Source organism: Helianthus annuus, chromosome 16, assembly GCF_002127325.2.
Source record: "Helianthus annuus cultivar XRQ/B chromosome 16, HanXRQr2.0-SUNRISE, whole genome shotgun sequence".
NCBI classification, from domain to species: Eukaryota; Viridiplantae; Streptophyta; class Magnoliopsida; order Asterales; family Asteraceae; genus Helianthus; species Helianthus annuus.
The window spans coordinates 202,765,583-202,793,190 of NC_035448.2; the positions used below are offsets into that span (position 1 = coordinate 202,765,583).

Sequence of the window (27,608 nt, forward strand, 5' to 3'; positions counted from 1 at the left end):
ATAGATGAAACAGGAAACATGAATATATAACACGTGACAATTGGTAATTAATTGGTGATGTTCGGTTGTCAATCACAAAACCTTTAAACACTTGGATTTAGGATGACAATGGGGTGATGCTCTATTAACAAAGGCAAAACCGTAAAACACTTGGGTTTAGGATAACAATGGGGTGGTAGTCCATTAAAAAAAAGGCAAAACGTTTAAATACCTAAGTGAGGGAGTGAAAGGTCTTGGGCTTAAGTCCCACAAACATGAATTAAAAGAAATTTGTCATTTTTTATATTTAAATCCCATATACAGCAGAAATTAAAAAAAGAAATGTTTTTTTTGGACGGACAACATAATTCTTATTAAAAAAGAAATTAGTCATTCAAAAAAGAATATGCAATATGTATGCCCATGGCTTTATAGCTCAGTAACATTTTGGATGTGTGATAAGACTTTGTGACCTTACGAAGTATGCAATAGGTCCGATTTCCACAAGGGTGGGGGGGTTTACTTCTTAATTGCATGATAATAATCCAGTAGTGGCCCGTTAGTGATCCAAATTTTCCGTTAAAAAGAGAATATGAATGACATGGTAATATAATATATTTAATGCAACACATGATAATATAAACCAGCCACAAGCATCTGTGGTACAACGGAACGGTTGTAACATATAAAATTATTTTGTTTTTGTAAACTTAATAGTGTTATGTTTTAACTTTTAAGATTTAAATCCTCAGAAAATTATACATTAAAGATAAATGGTTGGTAGAATATAAATCCTCAGCCCAACTAATTGCATATTTTAAAACAATTTTGTTTTGGTTCTTAACTTGGGGTGGTGGTCCATTGGCAAAGACAAAGGCTTTAAAACACTTAGGTAGTGTTTGGTATCAATGAATGGAAGGTGGAATGGAATGGATGATTACGAGGGAATGAAGAAAAGGGTGTTTGGTTGGTCAATGGAATGGAATCACCCATTCCAAAAGGCATTCCATTCCCTCAAAATCATTCCTTCCACCCCCCATGTTTTTTTTCCATTCCATCCCCTCTTGCACCATTCATAAACAACACCAAAACCCACCACCTTCGCCACAACCCACCATCACCACCACCCACCACCGACGCCATTGCCGCCACCCGCCACCACCTCACCCCGACAGGCACAATCGCCGTCGTCGCCGCCACCCACTCGCCACCGTTATCAGCACAGTCGCGACCAACCGCCAACGCCACTCGTTGCCGCCGACCACCACCATCGTCGACGCCACCACCACAGCTGGCACCACCACCGCCACCACTAACCGCCGACGCCGCCCACCGCCACCTCTGTTGCCACCTACCACCAACGGCCACCTTGCCGCCACCACCACTCGTCGTCACCGCCACACCGCCACTCGCCTCCGCCACCATCACCCATCGCCGCCGCCGACACCCATCACCGCCACCTATTCTCCCTACATTGAAAAATGATTTTTGAATCTCCGTTTTCTTTTGAGATTTTGTTTAATTATACTTAGATGATCGATTGAGCAGACTACAAGTTTTCAAAGGGGATTGGGAACTACACACGCGATTTGGGGTTTTAAGTTTCAATCCAGTCAACGTCTGATCTACAACTTTCGAGCCCTAGTTTCTGCAATCCGGTGAAACGTGAGCCAATTGAAACAGGTTTTTTGCATGATTCTCCATCAATTTCTTCAGATTTGATCAAATCGAAATCAAGTTCAATGACGGAATAAACGAGAGAAGGTTTGTGAATTAATAATATTCATTGTGTGTACTTGTTTACTGATTTTCAGGTAATTGAAGTGATTTTTTTTTGCTGCAACAAATTAGGTGCGATTATCTGTTTGTAGTTGTTTGGTTTTCTGTGTTGTTGTGGTTGTTTATGTCATTAAACTGCAATTGAAATGGTGATTGATGATGATTAAATTTGAAATCTGTTGGTAGTTGTGTTAGGTTTAATTGTGTGAAAAGTTGGTTAGAAATATGAAGGAATGGAAGTTATTAAGTATTATATTGAAATTAGTATATCAAGATGAGATTAAAATGTTAGAAGACTGTTTTGTAATGGAATAAGAGGTGGTTTTTTTAAGGATTGTTTACAATTGGAAGGAGGTATGGATCTCTGTATTGGTTAATTTGTTACCTTTGGATAGTTAGACATTAGTTTATATGTTTTCCGCGTTTAAGTTTGAGCTGATTTGTTTATTATAGCTTTTAGAAATCGGATTTGGTTGATAAGTTGTCATAAATTCTTAACAAAGCCTGGTTATGAGTGTTCTTTGGTTAGCATAACGCTTTATAAGGGAGATTGTATGGTATAGAGTTGTAAATCTCTTGAATGAACACGTAGTTAAGATATGGTTTACTTCTATAGAATGAGAATATATGATGCATCGTCAGCTTTGTAAGCTCAGGGCCCATGTACAACCACGCTAAGGACCATTTTTTGATTTTACTATCATAATTAGAACATTTATATGTCAGTGGTCCTGTGTGGATAAAAAGTGTCATATGCAGCTTGAATCAAGCCAAACGTTTTCTATTTTTATTCATCATTAATATCAACTACCAGGCAAATTTGTTGTTATTATAATTACAATTTATGTAGACCCCTTTTGCATTCTTAGAAACTTATAGCGAAGATAAAGTTTATAATGCTCATATAATTTTAAATTTAGTTAATTGATACATTTTACTGTAAAATTGTTTAATATTTAGGATGTTTATTATCATAACTTTAATACGTCTCTGTAACGCCCATAATTTTTTTTAGATTATTTAAATAACAACGTACTTTTTCTAGCGAAATTTGGGCATGACCTATTCGTAATAGGAGCGGTCCCCTGTTTTTCACATTCAAATATATATGTTTAACACGACACTTTTGAAAAGGACATATTATATACCATCAAACAACTACGACATGCATACGAAATTCTTATAGTTCAAAATACATAACAAGAACTAAGTATTTGACTACTAGATTTAGACAAGTGACCAAAATATTAAGCGTCGTCTTCTTTACATAATTAGCGGAACATGAGGCGGGCCTTGAAGTGTGTTCGAATCGGGCGAAGCTTGAAAGCTAAACTTGAGATTTACCTACATAGCCACAACAAAGCAAACTCATTAAAACTACACTACTTTCTTTAAATTCAAGATTCTATCTTACGGATTTGTAACCGTTTTGACATCCGCAACTTGTAAACTACTACATACTTTCATTCTTGCTCACAAATATGTTCCAAATGGAACTTCATACCATGTCTTCTAGTCTTATAATCTCATCCTTCGACCCGTTTATAAAAAGGGTCTACACATATACCATTTTCATACTCGATTCAATTGACACATCTAATGTTAAACACAACAATATAATAAAATCATGAATTATACAAGTAGCGTACCTCGGTCTTGATTCCCTTATTGCTTCGCTTGACTTGAACTCTCTTCCTTAACACCTATACATAACCATTCATTCTTTTAATTTATGTCTCATAACCAATTACACACACCAATTGATAAAACATCATACAATTTACTCATACTTCATAATCACATTCAAATCACATAAAGTTTGTGACTTACAAGACTAACATCTTTATTGAGGCATTTTGTCAAACACTTGGTGTGCATAACATGAACGAAGCATAAGGTACAAGCGTTCAAAGCATGGTTCTACTAGTTCATTCTTAGATCATTATAAAAAAACAACCCAAATTTCCCACAATAATCATTTCAAATCAGTTTTTAAATATCACTAATTTATCAATAACAACTCTCAAACTTCCCATTACAATGATTTGCATATAATTTCATTCATGTTCATCATTATCTCTCTAATTCAAGTGGGTTTATGCTTCAAATCATCCAACTATCTAGAATCAAACGTATTCCTTGTTCTATTGTGCAATCCTAACTCATAACTACATAAATATTCTCTTTTACTTCAAGATTGGGTTGAAACCCACTTTCTACAAAACATCAAAACAGAAATTTCGATTTACCAAAGGTTGAACAAGCTTAGATTACTCGATTTAGGGTGCATGCATCCATTAGAACTCTTAATTTCCTTCTGATTTTGAGAATTTGTGAAGTTAGGGTTTTCTCTTAGCCCTCCTTTGGCTCTGGTCGATTCCCAGAAAACACACATAGTGTGTTTTATGTTTTAATTTCTTAATTAATAATTTCCATTCATTATTTACAAGATCAACCCTTCTAATTCTAATTGTTTTATATTAACATACTAACTTCCATTTTTTCTAAACTAACATCACATTATTTTAACTTAGTTAATTTTACAAAATTAGACATTTAAGGTAGCATAAATAAGTTGCATATTTTGGGGTGTTACAAGTCTACCCCCCTTAAAAGAGGTTTCGTCCCCGAAACCTTAACACGTACCAAATAATATCGGGTAGTGCTCCCTCCTTTCATCTTCTAACTCCCATGTAAGATCCGATCCTTTCTAATGTTGCCATTGCACTAAGACTTGCTTTATAGTTTTGTTCCGAAGGTGCGTTACCTTGGAATTCTTGATAGCTATCGGTCTTTCAATGTAATTCAATCTTCCGTCCAATTCAATATCGTTGAGGGCCACGTATGCCGTCTCATCCGCTAAGCACTTCCTCAATTGTGACACATGGAATGTGTCATGTATTCCATCTAAAGTTGGCGGCAATTCCAACCGATATGCTACCTTCCCAACCCGGGCTAAAATCTTGAAAGGTCCTATGTAACAGGGACCTAGCTTTCCTCGCTTACGGAAACGGATTATACCTTTCTATGGGGAAACCTTTAATAACACATGATCGCCTATTTGAAACTCGATAGGTTGTCTCCTTCGATCTGCGTAGGCCTTTTGTCGATCTTGAGCCGCTTTTAAACGGGCTCGCATAAGATCGATCTTTTCGTTAGTTTTAGCTACTACATCATTGGGCGCAATTTCTCTTTGCCCCACCTCTCCCCAACAAATTGGAGTTCTACACTTCCTTCCATACAACATTTCATACGGTGCCATTTGAATGTTGTTATGGTAGCTATTGTTGTATGAATATTCCACCAATGGCAAGTGGTCATCCCAGCTTCCCCCGAAATCTATCACACATGCTCGCAGCATGTCGATGAGTGTTTGAATGGTTCCCTCAGACTGACCATCCGTTTGGGGGTGGTAGGCGGTACTGAAATGTAATTTTGTACCCATACTCTCATGAAAACCTTGCCAATATCGAGATGTGAATCGGGTATCTCGATCCGATACAATAGATACAGGGACTCCGTGTCGAGATATTATCTCGTTAACATAGATCTCCGCCATCCTTTCAGAAGAGAAAGTCTCCCGAATGGGTAAGAAGTGTGCGCTCTTGGTGAGGCGGTCCACGATCACCCATATAGCATCGTGACCTTTCCTTGTCTTAGGAAGCTTGGTCACTAGGTCCATCGTCACTTCTTCCCATTTCCATACCGGAATTTCTAACGGTTGCAACTTTCCGTATGGTTTCTGATGTTCTGCCTTTACTTGCAAACATGTCAAACATTTTGCAACATACTTGACGATATCACGTTTCATACCGGGCCACCAATAACTTTTCTTCAAATCCAAATACATTTTTGTAGCTCCTGGATGAATCGAAAATCGGGATTTGTGAGCTTCTTCGAGTAACACGTCTTTTGCTTCACTAAACCGAGGTATCCATATCCGGTCATACATTGATTTAATTCCACCGGATCTTTCTTCTAATTTATCCACAAACCCCTTTGTTCTTTCCTTTCTTGAATCCATTTCGCTCAGCGACTTGATTTGGGATTCCTTAATCATTTCGAGAAATCGAGGTGTAACTACCATCTTCATGGATTTCACTTGAATTGGAGGCAGATAATCCTTTCGGCTCAGGGCATCGGCCACTACATTAGCCTTGCCCGGATGATAAAGGATCTCACAATCATAATCTTTAAGAAGTTCTAGCCACCTTCGTTGCCTCATATTTAAATCTTTTTGCTCAAAAAAGTATTTAAGGCTTTTGTGGTCAGAATAAATTGCGCTTTTCGTACCGTATAGATAATGCCTCCATATCTTTAAAGCAAACACTACCGCAGCTAACTCCAAGTATGGGTTGGGTAATTACTTTCGTGTGATTTCAATTGCCTTGAAGCATAGGCAATGACTCTACCCCTTTGCATCAAAACACATCCCAACCCTTGGTGTGATGCATCAGTAAACACCACTAAGTCTTCCGTTCCATCCGGTAAGGTTAGTACCGGGGAGCTCGACAGCTTTTCCTTCAAAGTTTGAAATGCCTTTTCTTGATCTATACCCCATGTAAACTTCTCATTCTTCTTGATTAACTTGGTCAACGGCAGGGCCAATTTAGAAAAGCCTTGAATAAACCTCCTATAATAGCCTGCTAAACACAAAAAGCTTCTCACTTCACTTGGGTTCTTTGGAGGTACCCATTTCATAACAGCTTCCACTTTTGACGGATCCACTAAGATACCATCCGCATTAATCACATGACCGAGAAATTGTACTTCTCTAAGCCAGAAGGCACATTTAGAGTATTTCGCGTACAATTTCTCCTTACGGAGCACTTCAAGAATCTCGCGCAAATGACATGCATGTTCGACCTTACTTCGGGAATAAACTAAGATATCATCTATAAAAACTATAACGAATTTGTCTAACATGGCCCGACAAACTCGATTCATAAGGTCCATGAACGCGGCGGGCGCGTTCGTCAACCCAAAGGACATTACTAAGAACTCGTAATGTCCGTATCGGGTTCTAAATGCCGTCTTCGCCACATCCTCCTCCCGTACCCTTAACTGATGGTATCCGGATCGTAAATCAATTTTTGAAAGCCAACTTGCCCCTTGTAACTGATCGAAGAGATCATCGATTCGGGGCAACGGGTATCGGTTTTTCACCGTCAGCTTATTCAACTCTCGATAGTCAATGCACATGCGCATCGAACCATCTTTCTTTTTGACAAAAAGTACAGGCGCACCCCAGGGCGATACGCTCGGGCATATAAATCCCTTGTCGAGCAATTCTTGTATTTGAACCATTAACTCCCGCATCTCAGTTGGGGCCAACCTGTAAGGAGCTTTGGCTACAGGTTTGGCATCGGGATACAATTCAATCTTAAAATCCACTTCACGTTCTGGTGGAAGCCCCGACAAATCTTCCGCAAAAACATCAAGAAACTCGTTCACGACTTCAACCTCTTCTATCTTAGGGGTATTCTGCTTAGTATCCACCACGTAGGCTAGAAATGCCTTGCTTCCATTTCGTACATACTTGAATGGTTGGACTATAGAACAAAGCTTCGAATTAACATTCCTTTCCCCTTGTATACTTACTCGTTTTCCTCCTGGTGTCAACACATGAATTACCTTTCTCTCGCATTGAATTTCGGCATGATGTTTAGCTAGCCAATCCATGCCAACTACAACCTTAAATTCTCCCATTACCATGGGAATAAGGTCAATGACAAACTTCTCGTCTTCAATGATAATTTCACAATTTCTACAAACTTCGTGCAGCAAATAACTCTTACTATCCGCTATCTTTACTTCTAATGGCACATGCATTCTTTCGATTCTAAAAGAGGGGTGTGACACTAATTCACTTGATACAAATGATCTACTGGCTCCAGTATCAAATAACACGTACGTAGGAATCGAGTTTAATAAGAATATACCTGATACACCATTCGGGTGGTCCTTTGCTTCTTCGGTCGTGATCTGAAACATCCTCCCCTTAGCTCTTGGGGCTTCCTCCTTTCTTGCTTCCTTATCAGTTTTCTGTTGAAGCTTGGGACATTCAGCCTTAATATGACCCGGTTGGAAACAGTTATAACACGTTCTGGTAGGATTAGGACATCTATAGTATGGATGTCCTTCTTGACCACAACTATAACAGCCCTTCTTCCCTTTTAAACACTCCCCCGTGTGTAACTTTCCACAAGTTTTGCATTTTGGAATGCTACCCTTCGCCTTATCCTTCTTGCCCTGATCTTGAAATTTATGTTTCTTTGACGGACTCGAGCTAGGAACATTCTCAGACACTCTCTTCTCACCTCTTTCTGCCTGTTTTCTTAGCTCAATCTCCTTATCTCGAGCCAAGTTAATGAGCTCATTCAAGGTTTCACATTTAGAAGGAATTATGAACTCCCGATACTCAGCCTTCAACATACCATGATAGCGGTTTATCTTCATTATTTCCGTTCCCGCTATTTCTTTGCAGAATTTCAACTTGTCAAGAAAAGTGTTGGTGATTTCATCAATGGTTTCGTCTTTCTGACGGAGATGTAAGAAATCTTCTTGGATCCTGTCAATGGCAGATTGCGGGCAGTGGTACTTTAGAAAAAGGTTTCTTAAACTCTTGCCACGTCAAGACTTGAACTTTGTCTTCCCCAATCTCTTTACTATAAGCATCCCACCAATCTTTAGCTTGAGTTGCAACAAATCGGTGGCAAACATCACTTGATCCTCCTTTTCACAATGACTCCTTACGAACACCGCCTCAGTACTTGCAATCCACATTTGACATGCCATAGGATCAATTTCTCCTTTGAAAGGTAATGGGTTGCACGCCATAAATTCTTTGTATGTGCATTTACGAGTTCCTTTCCTTCCTTGCATTTCTCCTATCATCCCCTTCAACTCATCCATCTTACTTGCCATCATTGTTTCCACCACTTCCAACACATGGCTTTCCACTTCTTGGGCTAATTGAGGAATATTTGCCTGCATTGCCTTTCCAATCTCTTCCGAAATCATAGTTTTCAGTTGTTCTTGTTGTGTTGCTTCATCCTCATTCGTATCCGCAATCTACACATAAACATCATTCTTTATTTCAAGCATTCATTCGTCCCTTCCATCACATAATCATACTAGTAATACATAACTTCCTTTGAAGGTTCAACATTCATACATATTACCATTCTTTAGAGTCTTATTATAACGTTTTTAATACTTCCCGTGTGATAAAAACATGAAATAAATCAACCATTTTAAAATAGGCTGAAAATGGTCCCCACCGTAAGTTACGGTGGCTACCGTAACTTACGGTGGCATCTTTTTCCTTACGGCCCAAACCTACTGTCTTACGGTGGCCAAATGTCTCAGGGCTACCGTAAGCTACGGTAGCCACCGTAGCTTACGGTGACGCCCAACATGCTATGTTCGATTTTTATATTTTTGCAGCCATTTTTCCGTCCCGTCTTAACCCAAACTGATCCATTTCATCCCACACTTTTACACATCATTCCGTAACAATTCCATAACATTCCATAACCAAATTATTCGTAATGCAAAACTCAAACTTTAAAGGTACTTACTTGCTTCGCGCCGCGGAACGAACACACACTTCGCACGAGCTTTCGGTTTGAGTTCAAGCATCGGATGCTTGAATCCCTCAAACCTAGGCTCTGATACCAACTTGTAACGCCCATAAATTTTTTTTAGATTATTTAAATAACAACGTACTTTTTCTATTGAAATTTAGGCATGACCTATTCGTAATAGGAGCGGTCCCCTGTTTTTCACATTCAAAATATATGTTTAACACGACACCTTTGAAAAAGGACATATTATATACCATCAAACAACTACGACATGCATACGAAATTCGTATATTTCAAAATACATAACAAGAACTAAGTTTTTAACTACTAGATTTAGACAAGTGACCAAAATATTAAGCGTCGTCTTCTTTACATAATTAGCGGAACATGAGGCGGGCCTTGAAGTGTGTTCGAACCGGGCGAAGCTTGAAAGCTAAACTTGAGATTTACCTACATAGCCACAACAAAGCAAACTCATTAAAACTACACTACTTTCTTTAAATTCAAGATTCTATCTTACGGATTTGTAACCGATTTGACATCCGCAACTTGTAAACTACTACATACTTTCATTCTTGCTCACAAGTATGTTCCAAATGGAACTTCATACCATTTCTTCTAGTCTTATAATCTCATCCTTCGACCTATTTATAAAAAGGGTATACACATATACCATTTTCATACTCGATTCAATTGACACATCTAATGTTAAACACAACAATATAATAAAATCATGAATTGTACAAGTAGCGTACCTCGGTCTTGATTCCCTTGTTGCTTCGCTTGACTTGAACTCTCTTCCTTAACACCTATACATAACCATTCATTCTTTTAATTTATGTCTCATAACCAATTACACACACCAATTGATAAAACATCATACAATTTACTCATACTTCATAATCACATTCAAATCACATAAAGTTTATGACTTACAAGACTAACATCTTTATTGAGTCATTTTGTCAAACACTTGGTGTGCATAACATGAACGAAGCATAAGGTACAAGCGTTCAAAGCATGGTTCTACTAGTTCATTCTTAGATCATTAAAAAAAACAATCCAAATTTCCCACAATAATCATTTCAAATCAGTTTTTAACTATCACTAATTTATCAATAACAACTCTCATACTTCCCATTACAATGATTTGCATATATTTTCATTCATGTTCTTCATTATCTCTCTAATTCAAGTGGGTTTATGCTTCAAATCATCCAACTATCTAGAATCAAACGTATTCCTTGTTCTATTTTGCAATCCTAACTCATAACTACATAATTTTTCACTTTTACTTCAAGATTGGGTTGAAACCCACTTTCTACAAAACATCAAAACAGAAATTTCGACTTACCAAAGGTTGAACAAGCTTAGATTACTCGATTTAGGGTTCATGCATCGATTAGAACTCTTAATTTCCTTCTGATTTTGAGAATTTATGAAGCTAGGGTTTTCTCTTAGCCCTCCTTTGGCTCTAGTCGATTCCCAGAGAACACATATAGTGTGTTTTATGTTTTAATTTCTTAATTAATAATTTCCATTCATTATTTACAAGACCAGCCCTTCTAATTCTAATTGTTTTATATTAACATACTAACTTCCATTCATTCTAAACTAACATCACATTATTTTAACTTAGTTAATTTTACAAAATTAGACATTTAAGGTAGCATAAATAAGTTGCATATTTTGGGGTGTTACAGTCTCTAACTTCAAACTAGGTTTGTGGCAGGGCTTAGGTACGTTAATCTAGTAAGCACGGTAAGGTACTTTTGCCCTTCCTCTCTACTCTTTCATAAGCTAAATCTGATATGAGTTTTTAGTTTCAGAGAGGAAAGATTGGATGAAAATGAAGGCTTGAGAGGGCAGTTTGGTGAAGTTTTTTTATATTGGTTTTTTATACCTAATTTTGATTTTAAACTTTAATCCATTTCATCTACTTCACTTATTCTCACTTTCTTTGTGTTCATGTGTTGAATGTTTGCTGTGCATACGATCAATGAAAATATTCATCCTTCTTAAAGTTACAAAACCATCAAGTAAGCAACTGCTTTATGCTTGCTACATTTCCTTTTTTTAATATTTTAATTTTGATTCAATATATGTTAGTTTTTGATTCAGTCGTGTTCGATGTTTTGAAATATTCAGCTCACATTTTTAAAAGAAGCACACAGTTTGTTGTGTTTGTTGCTAAGCAAAGCCGAACTAAGGGAAGCCATGGTTCAGGAAGTATTCGTGACATTAAAAAGCTGCATTTTACAAAGCACATACCAACTACTATCACAACCCTCCATCTTCTTACTATTCTTGGTTTGTGCTCGAATCATTACTTTAAAAAAGATATTTTTTGATATAAAGTTTGATAATATATTATATAATTAGCCTACAAGTTTTAGCCTACAAGTTCTTATATAATTAGCCTACAAGTTCTTATAGTAATACTGCACTTTATCTATGACATTATCTGCCAGGGAACAACTTCAAGTAATGACTTTAAGAAGACAGTATAAAGAGGCTTTTGCACAACTGGAGGAATTCATGACAATAGCTATAATTTTACAAGTATACCATTTATTATTTTAAATAACTATGAACAATGTATCTTGCACCACATGCATAACTAAATTAATTTCTAGGTTAAGCAAGCTGGAATCATCTAGGGAGGAACCATCAATGGCAATGGCTCCAAGAAGTTTACAACCCGACTCGACTAATACTAGCAAAGTCGCTAGCGATCAAGCTGCACCCATGAATTATATATTCTCAAGTCATGCCCAGTTCATCGCAGCCTTCAGAACTATTACATATCTCGTGGACCAAGAAACAATGAAGATCACTCTGATTTATCAATGGATGTGCGTGCAGATCATGATTCATTTTTTACGACTTCTGTTTGAGGAGAACATGGTTACAACTTTTGATATCATCAATATTTAAATTCATTTTTTAATATTTTTTACAAAAATATGATTTAGATTCGCCTTTACGAAATTCATCTCTCTTTTTATTGCAGCAGTACGATGGTTCAAGTATGCTGAATTGTCATAGACCCAAGAAGTATACTGGTGGCTTTTTAAAAGGGTACTTTTATTCTCTGAAGTTTTTGGATTCTATTTACTAATAATCAAAGGCCGAAGGTGTTTATAGATAGATATAGGGATTGACCTACTGGTGATTGAAAATATGTTGAATTTCTACTAGCAAGATGGTTACTTGATGACAATAAAAGGCTATTCTAACACTCATGACACATAATAACAAGCCAAACTTGTAAGAGAGCATATTTCATAATAACAAGCGAAACATGTAATAGAGCATATTTAACAGACAAACAACATTTTGAGCATATGGTACTACAATTGTGGTGGTAATACTCAGAACGGTATCTTTTAGGTCAGTTGGGAGTTCGACCTCTAAAAAATGTACAGAAGGATAAAATTATAAAGTTGACTTTCATAAATCCAAATCTAGAATATATATGTATGGTTTAATAGGTCAACCTTGACTATTTTGGTTTAAAATGAAGACCCGTTAGCCATAGAAGATATGAAAACCAAATTAACCCATTTTTAGGTAAATTAATCGGAATAGGCACCTTTAATTTGGAAATGAAATGGAAAAGGTGTACCTTTCCAATGCAAATGTAATGCTTTTTAAGAGTTGATTTTTTTTTATTTTTATTTTTTGGAGCCTAAGTAGATGAGCAGGTGATAAATTCCCAGTCAAATGTTATTATCGTTTTTCTATTTCTTTTTTTTTTTAACTTTTTTTATATTCATTTATGATTTTCCTCCAATGACTACCAAACTAATAATGTGATTTTTACATTATTTCCAGCCAAAAAAGGTTTGGTAGTACAACACTATTTCCAGCCATGGTTAGGTGTTTTTTACATTACATTAAACAAGGAAAATCATATAAAGAGTAAATACTACATTAACTATGAAGAGGTTGGTTTTTTTAGTTTAAGTTGTTTTCTTTGAATCTGTCGATACCATATGCAATTATAAAATGTATTTTGTGCTCTGTTTTGATTCATGGGATACTGAATTTTCAGGAAGAAAAATTTGGCATTTCATTGGAGGAAATTTGTACAACCTATTGTATGTCGTTGTAAATGGGTTGAATTGTAGATTTGGAAATTTCAGTCTATGGCCATCGCGCATCATGTAAAAGGTGTTTGTGCAAAGGTTGTGCCTTTTTAAGATTCTTAAAGAGAGAAACCCATGAAGAGGAAGATAAGGAAAAGACATGAAGGTGACATTGCTCCATAAAGCTCGTGTTACTTTTAGTAAATTGTAAATGTAACATTATTCGTTTTATTTCTTGATTTTTTGTACACGACTTACAAAGAAAACTTCTACAATCCACTTTGTTAGTAATCTGTGAAATGTGTTACTTTATTTGCATTAATTTTATCTATACATTTATGATTAATGTAATTTAAATTTTCCTACCCGGGTTTCTGCCCAGGTGATAACCTAGTTTTATATATATTTTTTGTATTTAGGATCTTTCTATCATCTATTATATGTATTTCTTTGATTACATACATGTTAAAAGTAGTTTACATATGTGTAATAGCCAAATTATATATATATGTGTCATAACTAATTACATATATGTAAAAACCTAGTTTACATATGTGTAATTATAAAATTACATATAAAAAATAATAAAATTACTCTTAATATGTATGTAATCATAAAAATACACATATTAAATGATAAAATTATCAAAAACATAAAAATATATAAATAAAAGAGTAAATTACTTTTTGAGTCCCTGTCTTTTAGTGGTTTTAACCATTTGAGTTCAAAATAAAAAAGTTTAACGTCCTGAGTCCCTAGCCATTTATTTTATAACGTTTTGAATCCAATTTTGTTCATTTTATAACGATTTGAGTCCAAAAAATTGGACTCAAAAGGTTAAAATTTGGACTCAAAAGGACTTAAATGGTTAAAGAAAATGCTTATAGGGACTCAGGTCGTTAAACTTTTTGATTTTGGACTCAACTAATTAAAACCACTAAAACACAGGGACTCAAAAAGTAATTTACCCTAAATAAAAAGATTGTTTATTAGGAGTTCTGCGAGTTCTGTAAATTTTTATGGTTCTGAAATGATCCTTGCCCATATATATATATATATATATATATATATATATATATATATATATATATATAGAGAGAGAGAGAGAGAGAGAGAGAGAAACGGGATCGGGAGAAAACGATCAAAAGTGTGAGAACGGTGAGAACGCTTCCTGGCCCAACACGTGTCAAGCCGCTTAGAAAAGGGCGGAGGGGCTTTTTTGTCCTTTCATCTTCTGCTTTTCCTGTTCCGCTTTTTCCCAATGTTGTTTTAATTTTTGGTTTTTGAGATTTTTGGCGTTAACCAAATTCAATAATTAATGGCGTTTTAATGGTTCCATTGTATCAACATTTTGGCGTTTATGGCGTTATTCACATCGTATGCCAATGGAACCCAGGGGGCAGGAAATCTATTTGAATGGCGTTTTCCAAGGCGTTTAAACAAGTTGGCCTATTGATCTGTTATTTTTTATAAACATTTTGGCGTTTGTGGTATCTTGGCGTTTTACTATTGTTAAATTATATTTCAACCACAGGAAAAAAAAATACAAGGGAAGAAATAAATTAAAAATCCTAATCGGATCTCTTTTCCCAATCTTCAGTGTCATCAGTCTCTCTCTTCTTTAATAGTACAAGAACTATCATCAAATATATGGCGTTTTATGTAAAACTTAACAAACCCATGGGTTTGATTTTTTTTTCCTGCTCGTCTGTTGAACTGTCTTTTTGTGTGGATGTTTGGAGACATAGATCTATGGCATGTGAGTGGGTTTTTCGCTTTTTCTTTTTCTTTATCTGGATCTTCATCTTTATAGTGAACCCACTCTTCAGTGTCATTGACCTCTTCTCCTCATCCAAACCTTCTTCAAGAACAAAAAATACAAAATGCCATATGACTGGCATCAATTTCTGAGGTACTTCCCTCTGATAACAATTCATTCAGTTTATTAGTTTATTTGTTGGCGTTTTACAGTGGGTGGTATTTAGTAGTATTTGGCGTTTGTTTTTTTAGTTTGATCAAATGGAAGTTGCTGAGATGCATCATTTTATAGGATGTCTTTTTGGCGCCTAAATTAGGCGGTGCATTATTATAATAAAGTATTTTGTCTTTTCAGTTACTGTTTTTGTAATTAATGTTTTTGATAAGCTTTTATCTCTGAAGTCTGTAACACGTCCCATCTTTCAAGTTTGGCGTTTTAGATTATTCAGTATTTAATGATTTTTTATTTACTGTTTCTAGTTACATTTTCAAGTTTGCTTTTTATTTTTTTTCTTATTTTTATGTTTTTTTATTTGGGTTTTTTATAATAATTTTTCAAAGTAATTTTATTATAGTTTGGCAGTTTTTTGGTGGCGTTTAACTGGATGATATCGTTTTAAACAAGCATTTTAGCTGTTTTGGCGTTTTTATTATATATGGCGTTTTTATTATATAACAATTAACTGAAAAGAAAAATAAAAAAAAGAATACATAAACAATTGATCTTCCAATTCTTCTCTGTCTCCAGTCTCTTTCTTTCTCTTTTTTGAATCATGTTAACTGGCTGGTTCGACTTTCGTATGATTCATTTTGTTTTTTTTGTTTTCAAGTAGTTTTTTGTGTTGCTGTTTGGAAGCACACAGTCTGACATCAACATCTTTTTCTTGAATATTTGTCCATCTCATGCAACAAAATGTTATTGAGTTTATATCCTTCAGCCAACAATCTTGAATTTTTACAATCAACGACGTTTGAATTTTTAATTTTTTTGGCGTTTTACCGATAAAAAGAATGCCACGAAATAAGATCACCTTCAACCTCAAATTTTGATCATGCTAAAATCAGTAATGCTTTGCTGTATGAGATGGACTACATTGTTAATCCTCGGTTAAGAAAGATAACTGACAATGTTGTCCACTCCATACAGCTAAACTTTATTGAAAACAAACCTCAATAATGTTTTTGTATGTTTTGGCGTTATAAATTTGATGGAAGTTTCGAATAAGTCAATGAGATTTTACTAAATGAAATGGACTGTATCCTCACTTTAGGATTTTGTCTATTTCATTGAGCGAAATCTTACTGACAGCCAAACTGAATTTCAAAAAAAACGTTTTTGGGGTTGAAGATATTTGATGTTTGGGTTTTTTGGCGTTTCTAAGGCGAATGGGTTATATGAAATACGGCTTTTGGGTTTTTGTGTGTGTTTTTAACTGAAGGTCTGAGATGTTGTATATATAGGATTTTTTGGCGGTTTTTTAAGGCGGGATTTTACTATAATTAAGTTTGGCGTTTTATATTTAATGACGTTTTACTTGGAATAGTCTGTGATTTTTGTTTTTGGCGTTTTATTTCATGATTTGGCGTTTTATGTGGAGTAGTCAAAACTGTTGGTACATATGTCTGTCGACTTCGTCTTGTATCGAGTCTTGTATAGGTCTAGATAGACCAGGGCACGTTAAACGAGAAATATGTGTTGAAGGGGTATTTCGTACGAAATTACATATGTGTAATTTCGCATGAAATTACATGACAATTTCGCACGAAATTAGATTTCGTGTGAACCTAATTCCGCTTAAATGATTTCGTGTGAAATTAGATTTCGCATGAGCAGTTTCGTACGAAATTACCTTCCCTATAAATACCTGATGTGCCAATTCATTTGTAACGATTCTGATTCCGGTAACGAAGCTCTGCCGAAGTGTCTACAGCATTGTAATCGATCTAATATCAATCAAAAGACAGTTTAAAGTGATTTCTCATGCATTACAGCTGAAATAACACTGATACATCTGTTTCCGCCTTTTGTATTGGTGAAGACCTCTTCTGATCGACTCGTTTGGGTCCCAAAACGATCCTACAAGTGGTATCAGAGCTCAGGAGGAAGAGTTCTTACCATTTCAGCTGCAATTTCTGTTTTCTACACCTTCTTTTCAAAATTAAACAAAATTTCACGGTTAAAACGACTTGATTTTCAAGTATATTGTGCGAAACTTTGTTTTAACAAACCCTTGAAAGTTTCAGACATTAATTCGGCTTAAAATTGTTCGAAATTTTAATTTCGCACGAAAGTTGATATTGTTTCGTTTGAACCTTGCTGTAATTTTGCACGAAATCAGAACTAATTTCGCACGAAATTACAATTTCGTGTGAATCCATTCATCAGTTTGATATTTCGTACGAAATCAGTATTTGATTTCACACGAAATTTCTATTTCGCTTGAAAGTGTTCATCAGTTTGTTATTTCGCACGAAATAATAGTTAATTTCGTACGAAAGCTAATTCCGTGTGAAGCTTCATTTTGATTTCGCTTGAAAGAGGGTTGATTTCGTTTAAAACTTGATTCCGTGTGAAAGATTGATTTCATGTGAAGAGGGTATTTCGTTTGAAACAGCCTGTTTGTCCCTGGTAATAAGGGCCGATTGTTAGACGAGGAGTTATGCGTGTTAACAATTCTGTATTTTTAAAATTTACAACAACAATCCTAGCGGTACCGAAATCTTCGCCGGAACCTCACCGGAGGTAACTTACTCATCAGATTAGCATGACTCGTCAGATTTAGGTTCATGGACAACCGATCTAACCAAATAGCCAAAATGCAAGAGAAAATAGGAAAAGGCTAACCGGAAATTGCGAGAACTTGATCGGAACCCTAGCCGGGAAACCCTAGACTCGACGACTTCGTCTCTGTGGGTGTGAGGCGAGCACGCGTGGGGTCGGTTGCCGGAGATTCACCGGCTCCGGCTCTCTCTCTATTGTCTTCCGCCTCTGTCTTTCTCCCTTTTCTCTCTGTGCTTGTGCCTGTATATCTCTTTTGAGAAGATGGAAAGAAAGGAGGGTGAAACACGTGCACAATGAGAAGATGGTGTTTCGTGGCAGTGCTGAACGGTGGAAGGGTTACGGTGGATTGGTGCGAGGGTTTTGAGATGAAATTGGGGTAGAGGAGATGAGAAGATGATTGTGTGTACGTGTTTTGGTTTTGAGGGTCTGATATCAACACATGTCATAAACAAAGCATAGCCAGTTGCAGCTTCAACTGTTCATTCACTTTTCTTATTATCATATATAGATTCTATATTTTTAACATTTATAACAATTATATATTTAAAAATAACGTATTTTTAAAACTAAAACATTTAGTTTAGAATTAACAAATAAACAAATAAACAGTTTTAAAAATATTACTGATAATGAGGTTTTTAGATATGTCGTCCCACGCTCGTGCCAAGACTAACTCCTCTTTCATTGTCCACTTTTCGTGAGTCTTTGAAGCTTGTGGCTCATCCGGTTGCTTTCTACGGTGTCTCCGCGAGGATGATGTTTGGCGGGTATCGGGTTGAGTTTTGGCCTTTGGGAACGGTTGGGTTTCGGGAACGGTTTGGCTTTGGGAGGTAGACATAGGAGATATAGGAGAAATAGAAGACAAAGGTTGTGACATGTATCGACAAATGTGGGAGGATACGCGTAAAAAGCAAGCATTTGAATGGGTGGTGGTGTTTGTCGAGGTTGTTGGGATTGCATGTCCCATCTTGATGGGTGGTGGTGTTTGCCGGTGTTGGTGTTGATGGTCCATGGGCATTGTTGAGTGGTTGTGTAACGTGGGTTGTTCGGATCAAACGCGTTTGTGTTGTTGTTGAATGGAAACATGATGGAGATGATGGGTTGTGAGAGATGATTTTGTGTAAAAGATATTAGTAAGAGGGGTGTGTTGTGTGTTAAAAAAATGGGGTTGAGTTGTTATATATATATATATAGTGTTAAAATTAGTTTTTAAAGAACATATATATAAAAAAAAAGTCGTTGGGTAACGGTCAACCCAAGCCATGCCCACCTGTTATTGTCCACTATTGTGTTGGCTGGTGATACGATCCAGATTCCAGGTGACCCAACATCGCAAACCCGACCCGGTAGTAACCCAGTACCCGATTCAGTTAAGAAGGCAGAGAGTGGAGGCCCACGTCCAGCCGCATAACTAGCAAGACCAATTCTATTTTAGTTGATTTCCTTTCCACGTGCATGCATGTAACTAGGACCCACTTATTGCATTTTCCCATTTTCTGCATTAATTTAGGATCAAGTAGTTGCAATATTTCATTATAAATTGTCTTTCATTTTTGCATGAAGAAAATACAAAGAAAATTGTTCCAGTTTGTTTGTCATTTACTTTTATAAATTGGAGAGTGGTCCTCTCAAAATAACCTCCTAACATTTGGTGCTTTCATCTTGAACTCCCCCATGGCTCCCAAGAAAGATACCTCCACAGCCACCACTGATGACGGTCTGCAACTTGTTCTCGATCGTCTTGACGCTAACGCAGCCCACATGACCACCCACTTCACCGCCCTCAACACCACCCTCAACTCCGCCATCACGAGCCTAGCGGAAGCCATCTCCAGTCTTCCCACTGCCATTTCCCTCGCCGTGTCTTCCACCCCACCACCGAACAACCCACCGCCGAACAACCCTCCGCCAAACAATCCACCACCGAACAACTCCGCCATGCGGCTGCCAAATGTAACACCCATTTTATAATACTAGATTTAATAACATAGAACCTTGCCTTTCATACCTAAGTTCTAGAGTTTACAAAAACTTTCAAGTTAAAACCATAACTAGACACAACATTCATGTAATGAACCTACGAAATTATAATCAAGATGATAACTACAATTGTTTACATAGTTTTTTTTTTTAAAAACAAAGGATCAAGTGTGGAAGCGTTTGTTAGAGTGTTCGGTTCGGATACATATGCTTGATCATCATCCTTCTACAAGAAAACCCGAAAACTGAGCGTTTTAGACCAATGTTAGTATTATGGTCCTTGAATAATAATATAATCAAAACGGTGTGTTAAAACCAATTAAAGAAATCAAGAATAATGAAATTCATTATTTGGAACTGGGCGCTACCGTAACTTACTTACGGTAGCCACCGTAAGTTACGGTGGCCCCTGGAAGTTCATGGCCTGCCGTAAAGCAGGAGGTTCCCACCGTAGCCTTCTGATTGCTACCGTAAGTTACGGTACCACCGTAACTTACGGTAGTCTCTGTACTTGTTTTCTTATTTTGGTTATTGACCTTCTATTCCCGGTTTGCAGTAAAATTAATCTCGAACATGATCATCACCTAACCAAATTTAGGATACTCATATTCTGATTATTACCCGCTATCATGTTTCGCTTTCCCCATGAGGGGTCGCTTATGCAAGAATCTACATGTTTAAGTAATGATATCTAGCTTCATTTTACTACAAGACTTATTTTGACCCGCTTGGGTGCTGAATTAAGCACCTTGCTGGGATTCAATTTCCATGTTTTTCACTTGTTTAAGATTATAATCAAATTCATGACATATTGATAGCTCTTGATTGTCATGTTTTTGAATAACGACATAAAACCAACAATAAGCACAATGTAACTAGGTTAAAATTTCTACATGGTTATTTCTTGTTTATGAAATCTTTAAATTTCTAATATAAAGATTTATATTTTCGGGGTGTTACAAGTCCACCCCCCTTAAAAAGGGTTTCGTCCCCGAAACCGAATTACGTACCAAATAAAGTAGGGTATAGCCGTTGCATTTCTTCTTCGGATTCCCATGTAGTGTCTGACCCTTTTCTGTGCTCCCATTTGACCTTGACTTGATTTATCACCTTGTTCCTCAAACTTTTCTCTTTACGATCTAAAATCGCAATTGGTTTTACTGCATAGTTGAGGCTGTTATCCACCTCGATATCATCGTAGTGGATATGAGCGGTTTCGTCGGCCAAACATTTTCGGAGATGCGACACGTGGAATGTGTTATGAATCCTACTCAACTCTTCGGATAATTCAAGACGATATGCTACTTTACCAACCCGTTCAGTGATTTTAAACGGCCCAATAAATCTTGGGCTTAGTTTTCCCCTTTTTCTGAATCTAATAATACCCTTCCACGGGGAAACTTTTAGCATAACCATGTCGCCGACCTAAAATTCAATTGGCCTATTCCTTTTATCCGCATATGCCTTTTGCCGGTCTTGAGCCGCTTTCAAGTGTGCCCGAACTATGTCGATTTTCTCATTCGTAGTTCGGATTATATCGGTAGGAGCTAGCCCTCGTGGACCCACTTCTCCCCAACATACCGGGGTTCGACATTTTCTGCCATATAACAGTTCATACGGGGCCATCTTAATACTCGCGTGATAGCTATTGTTATATGCAAATTCGACCAAGGGTAGATGGACATCCCAACTACCTCCGAAGTCAATAATGCAAGCCCGTAGCATGTCTCCCAATGTTTGTATTGTTCTTTCACTCTGCCCATCCGTTTGTGGATGGTAAGCAGCGCTAAGGAACAATTTAGTTCCCATTTGTTCTTGGAATTCACGCCAAAATTTCGAAGTAAACCGAGTATCTCTGTCTGACACAATGGATATCGGTACCCCATGCCGTGCTATGATTTCATTGGTGTACACTTCCGGCATCTTCTCAGATGTATAGGTCTCACGAATTGGTAAGAAGTGAGCGCTTTTCGTCAATCTGTCTACAATTACCCATATAGCATCAAACCCGCGGTTAGTTTTGGGTAATTTGGTCAACAAATCCATGGTGATTTGTTCCCATTTCCAAACGGGGATTTCCAATGGTTGGAGTTTACCGTATGGCTTTTGGTGTTCCGCCTTGACTTGTAGACATGTCAAACACTTTTCCACCTATCTAGCGGTGTCTCGTTTCATTCCGGGCCACCAATAGTTTTGTTTCAAGTCATTACATCTTGGTTGCTCCCGGATGAATGGAATAACGGGATTTGTGTGCTTCATCAAGTAGAAGCTTTTTAACACCACACGTGTTAGGGACCCAGATTCTATTGAAACGAGTCTTCAGGCCGTGACTGCCCATCTCTAGGTCTTTAACTTGGCCGATAATTCTTTCCTTTTTCCAATTTTCCGTCTTCACAGCTTCATTCTGTGCTTCTCGAACTCGTTCTAGTAAGCTCGAAGTCACTACGAGTTGCATTGATCGTACCCGTATCGGGGTATAATCTGCTTTGCGACTCAGCGCATCAGCCACTACATTGGCCTTCCCAGGGTGGTAATGTATTTCACAATCGAAATCTTTGACGGTCTCCAACCACCGCCTTTGTCTCATGTTTAATTCCTTCTGATCGAAGAAATAATTTCAAGCTTTTATGGTCGGTAAAGATTGTAAATTTTACCCCGTACAAGTAATGCCTCCATATCTTTAAGGCAAACACCACCGCCGCCAATTCCAAGTCGTGAACCGGGTATTTCTTTTCATGAACCTTCAATTGCCTCGAGGCATAGGCGATGACCTTACCTCGTTGCATCAAAACACAACCGAGCCCCAAATGGGAAGCATCCGAGTAAACTACCATGTCGTCAGTCCCTTCCGGTAATGTTAACACCGGAGCGTGGGTCAACCTTTCTTTGAGCGTTTGGAAGGCTTCTTCTTGCTTAACACCCCATACAAACTTTTCCTCCTTGCGAGTCAATTTGGTCAATGGCAAGGCAATTTTGGAGAAATCCTGTATGAATCTCCGATAATATCCCGCAAGCCCTAAAAAGCTTCGGATTTCCGAGGGGTTTCTTGGAGGGTTCCATTTTGACACTGTTTCTTCCTTGGACGGATCCACTAGTACTCCATCAGTACTAATGATATGTCCAAGAAATTGCACCTCTCTTAGCCAGAAAGCGCACTTAGAGAATTTTGCATATAACTTTTCTCATCTGAGTGTCTCCAATATTTCTTGCAGATGACACACGTGCTCAGCTTCATTCTTCGAGTATACTAATATGTCATCGATGAATACAATTACTGATTTATCTAGCATGGGTTTGCAAACCCGGTTCATGAGGTCCATGAAAGCCGCGGGTGCATTTGTCAATCCGAAGGGCATTACAAGGAACTCATAATGCCCGTACCGTGTACGAAAGGCCGTCTTCGGTACGTCTTCCTCCTTGACTTTCAATTGGTGATAACCAGATCGGAGATCAATTTTGGAGAACCAACTTGCTCCTTGTAGTTGGTCAAACAAATCATCAATTCTTGGGAGTGGGTATCGATTCTTCACCGTGAGTTTGTTTAACTCTCGGTAATCGATACACATGCGCATACTGCCATCCTTCTTTTTCACGAATAAGACTGGTGCGCCCCACGGAGACACACTCGGTCGGATAAACCCCTTGTCAAGAAATTCCTGAATTTGAGACATCAATTCTTGTAACTCCAACGGCGCAAGTCGGTATGGCGCCCTGGCCACGGGTTTCGCGCCCGGAATCAACTCGATTCCGAACTCTACCTCCCGTTCTGGTGGTATCCCCGGTAGTTCTTCTGGAAACACATCTTCATAATCCCGCACCACCGGTACATCCCCAATTTTGAGGGGTTCTTTTTCCGTTTCGCTTGCGTATACCATATAAGCCTTGCATCCATGTTTCATGAGTTTATGGGCTTCTAGCATTGTGCATATCACCGGGTTACCTCCTTTTTCACCATATATCGTAACTTGTTTTCCGCTAGGAGACGTTAGTTTTATTTCCTTTCGAAAACAAACCACTTTCGCGTGGTAACGGGATAGCCAATCCATTCCCACTATCACTTGGAATTCTCCCATCGACATCGGAATCAGGTCTATTGCGTATTCCTCGTCATCAATGTTCATTGTACAGTTGTCACATACATCGCAAACAATAAAGCTTTTGTTATTACCTATCTCTACTTCTAAAGGCATAGGTAATTTTGTTAGAACAAATGAAGGGTGCCGAATAAACCCATACGAAACAAAGGATTTATTTGCACCAGTATCAAATAACACACGTGCGGGAATTGAGTTTACAGTGAATATACCTGAGACCACGTCAGGTTCGACCTTTGCTTCAGCAGCGGTCAATTGGAAAGATCTTGCTTTTGCTTTCGAGGCTTCACCTTTCGAGTCTTGCCCTTCTTTCTTTCCAACCAGTTCCAGGCATTCCGATCTTTTGTGACCCATTCGGTAACAGTTGTAACAAACAGTCACTTTCTCCGGGCATGATATAGCCATGTGTCCCGTTTTTCGACATATGGGACAAGGCTTATCTTTGAAGCGACATTCACCCTTATGATTCTTGCCACAAATTTTGCAACTTGGTGTACTACCTTTCACGTCTGATTTCTTCGCTGTTTCATTCGTTCTTGCTTTCTTGGTAGGGCTTGGATTCACATCTTGTGCCCTTCATTCACCCCGTTCTATACTCTTTTTCAGTTCGATCTCCCTTTCCCGAGCAGCATTGACAATCTCGGTAAGGGTCTCGTACTTTGAAGGGGTTATGAACTCTCTATACTCTGCGCTTAGCATGTTATGGTAGTAATAGACCTTTTGCTCTTCATTCGTTACCAAATCATCGCAGAACTTCATCTTGTCCATAAACATCCCCGTGATCTTGTCTATGGATTCACCTTTATGTCTGAGTTGCATGAACTCTTCCTTGATCTTGTTTATGACCGCTTTGGGACTATGGTGTTTAAGAAACAGCGTCTTAAACTCCTCCCATGTCATGGTCTTAGACGCCTCACTTCCAATCTCCTTCTTCTTGTTATCCCACCAGTCTTTTGCTTGACCTCTTAATTGACCCGTACCATAAGCTACGTAGTCATCTTCATCGCAATGAGTTCTCTCGAATACTCCTTCGATATTGCCTATCCATCGTTGGCACACAATTGGATCAACCTCCCCATTATATATGGGTGGTTTACAAGCCATGAATTCCTTGTATGAACAAGGCTTTAGTCCTCCAGATTTTTCCTTTGCTAGATTCGAATTATCCTCTAGCTTCTTGATTCTCTCTTCTACTACTGATAACACCGTGTTTTGAATTTTATCAATGAAGTTCGACAAACTGTTTTCGATTGCCTTTCCAACCTCTTCGGCAATCACTATCCTCATTTGTTCGGTGACTCTTGGCACCGCATCATCATCACCTCCGTCCGCCATCTTTAATACTGAAATGTTTACATATATTGTTAAACATTCCATTTGTAACACATGTTTTACTTGTTTTGATTTAATCAAGCTCATGACTTTACTCAACCATTCTTGTTTCATGCCTTTCTTGTGTTTGAGTGTGTTTACACACTCTTGATTCTATCGTTCTTGTTTCATGCTTTTCGTGTGTTTACACACTCTTGATTCTATCGTTCTTGTTTCATGCTTTTCTTGTGTTTGAGTGTTTTTACACACTCTTTTCCATGCATATTTGTTCGTGATTTATTTCTATTTTATCAAAATTTACTTACACAATTGATTCTTATCGGATACTTGATCAAGCTTGAACCGAACACTTATTGACAACCTTGAGCTCTGATTACCAACTTGTAACACCCATTTTATAATACTAGATTTAATAACATAGAACCTTGCCTTTCATACCTAAGTTCTAGAGTTTACAAAAACTTTCAAGTTAAAACCATAACTAGACACAACATTCATGTAATGAACCTACGAAATTATAATCAAGATGATAACTACAATTGTTTACATAGTTTTTTTTTTAAAAAACAAAGGATCAAGTGCGGAAGCGTTTGTTAGAGTGTTCGGTTCGGATACATATGCTTGATCATCATCCTTCTACAAGAAAACCTGAAAACTGAGCGTTTTAGACCAATGTTAGTATTATGGTCCTTGAATAATAATATAATCAAAACGGTGTGTTAAAACCAATTAAAGAAATCAAGAATAATGAAATTCATTATTTGGAACTGGGCGCTACCGTAACTTACTTACGGTAGCCACCGTAAGTTACGGTGGCCCCTGGAAGTTCATGGCCTGCCGTAAAGCAGGAGGTTCCCACGTAGCCTTCTGATTGCTACCGTAAGTTACGGTACCACCGTAACTTACGGTAGTCTCTGTACTTGTTTTCTTATTTTGGTTATTGACCTTCTATTCCCGGTTTGCAGTAAAATTAATCTCGAACATGATCATCACCTAACCAAATTTAGGATACTCATATTCTGATTATTACCCGCTATCATGTTTCGCTTTCCCCATGAGGGGTCGCTTATGCAAGAATCTACATGTTTAAGTAATGATATCTAGCTTCATTTTACTACAAGACTTATTTTGACCCGCTTGGGTGCTGAATTAAGCACCTTGCTGGGATTCAATTTCCATGTATTTCACTTGTTTAAGATTATAATCAAATTCATGACATATTGATAGCTCTTGATTGTCATGTTTTTGAATAACGACATAAAACCAACAATAAGCACAATGTAATGAAACGATAAATTTCATACCTTTAGAGCACGCCTTTTCCCCGTGTATTCTCGCCGGCTTGTCCGCTTGATGATCCGGACTCTTTGCCTAGAAATTCAGTTTTTAACTTGTTTAGAATTCTTTTCATGACCGTATTCACATCATTTGTGAGATATGATCAAAATCTGCGTTTTCATCCTATTCTAACATTTAAAATCTCACTTAGGCATTTCAACGAACACCTAACGGGTCAGATTTTTCTACAATCATTACCAAGTTCATGACTTGCCATTTAACATCTAATTTCACTTTAATTAAGCAAATTGTACCTACTTAAACATTCAAATTACTGAATTTCCTCATACAATTCAGCTTTTCACTAGATTAGGAATTCATAATCCTAGTGTTTGTCTAGTCTTTACAATATCATAAATCACCTACAATGGTGATTGTAATTTCTTCAAGTATCATGCAATGATTTTCACAATTAATCATCTAGGGTTTAACCCTAAGCAACATATCATTTCAAGATTCATTCATGCATAACATATCTAGGTTCAATTTCAATTATTCACCATTGACCTAGAATTCATAGTGAATCAAAATATCAAAATTATACATACCTTTTGATCCCTATGACGAGGTGATCACTAATTCGTGTTTAGAACTTGATTTGGAGCAGATTTATAGCTTCAATTTTGAGTTTTATGAAGGTTTTAGGGTTTGGAACAAACCCTTGCTCGTCCCCTCCTTCCCTTGATCGACCAGACACACCAAATGGTGTGTTTGGTAATTTTTGTTACTATTTCAGCATTTAACTTTCATGTTTTGGCAAGTTTAGTCCCTCACTTATCATTTAGTTTTTAATTATTATTGTTTTAACCAAGTGTAAGTTATTTCAAGACTTGTGGATTTAACTAGGTTAAAATTTCTACATGGTTATTTCTTGTTTATGAAATCT

General features: G+C 37.4%; 2 long non-coding RNA genes across 2 annotated transcripts; both read right to left on the reverse strand.

The window, feature by feature from the left end:
• Positions 1 to 2,882: 2,882 nt before the first annotated feature.
• Positions 2,883 to 4,149, reverse strand: LOC118488049. The gene is made up of 3 exons (XR_004883475.1): positions 4,033 to 4,149; positions 3,408 to 3,461; positions 2,883 to 3,102 (listed from the first exon to the last, which is right to left on the reverse strand). It is a non-coding gene; the product is annotated as an uncharacterized LOC118488049 (long non-coding RNA).
• Positions 4,150 to 25,947: 21,798 nt separating this feature from the next.
• LOC110915335 lies at positions 25,948 to 27,407 on the reverse strand. Its single transcript, XR_002578882.2, has 3 exons — positions 27,271 to 27,407; positions 26,689 to 26,755; positions 25,948 to 26,039 (listed from the first exon to the last, which is right to left on the reverse strand). It is a non-coding gene; the product is annotated as an uncharacterized LOC110915335 (long non-coding RNA).
• Positions 27,408 to 27,608: the final 201 nt, after the last annotated feature.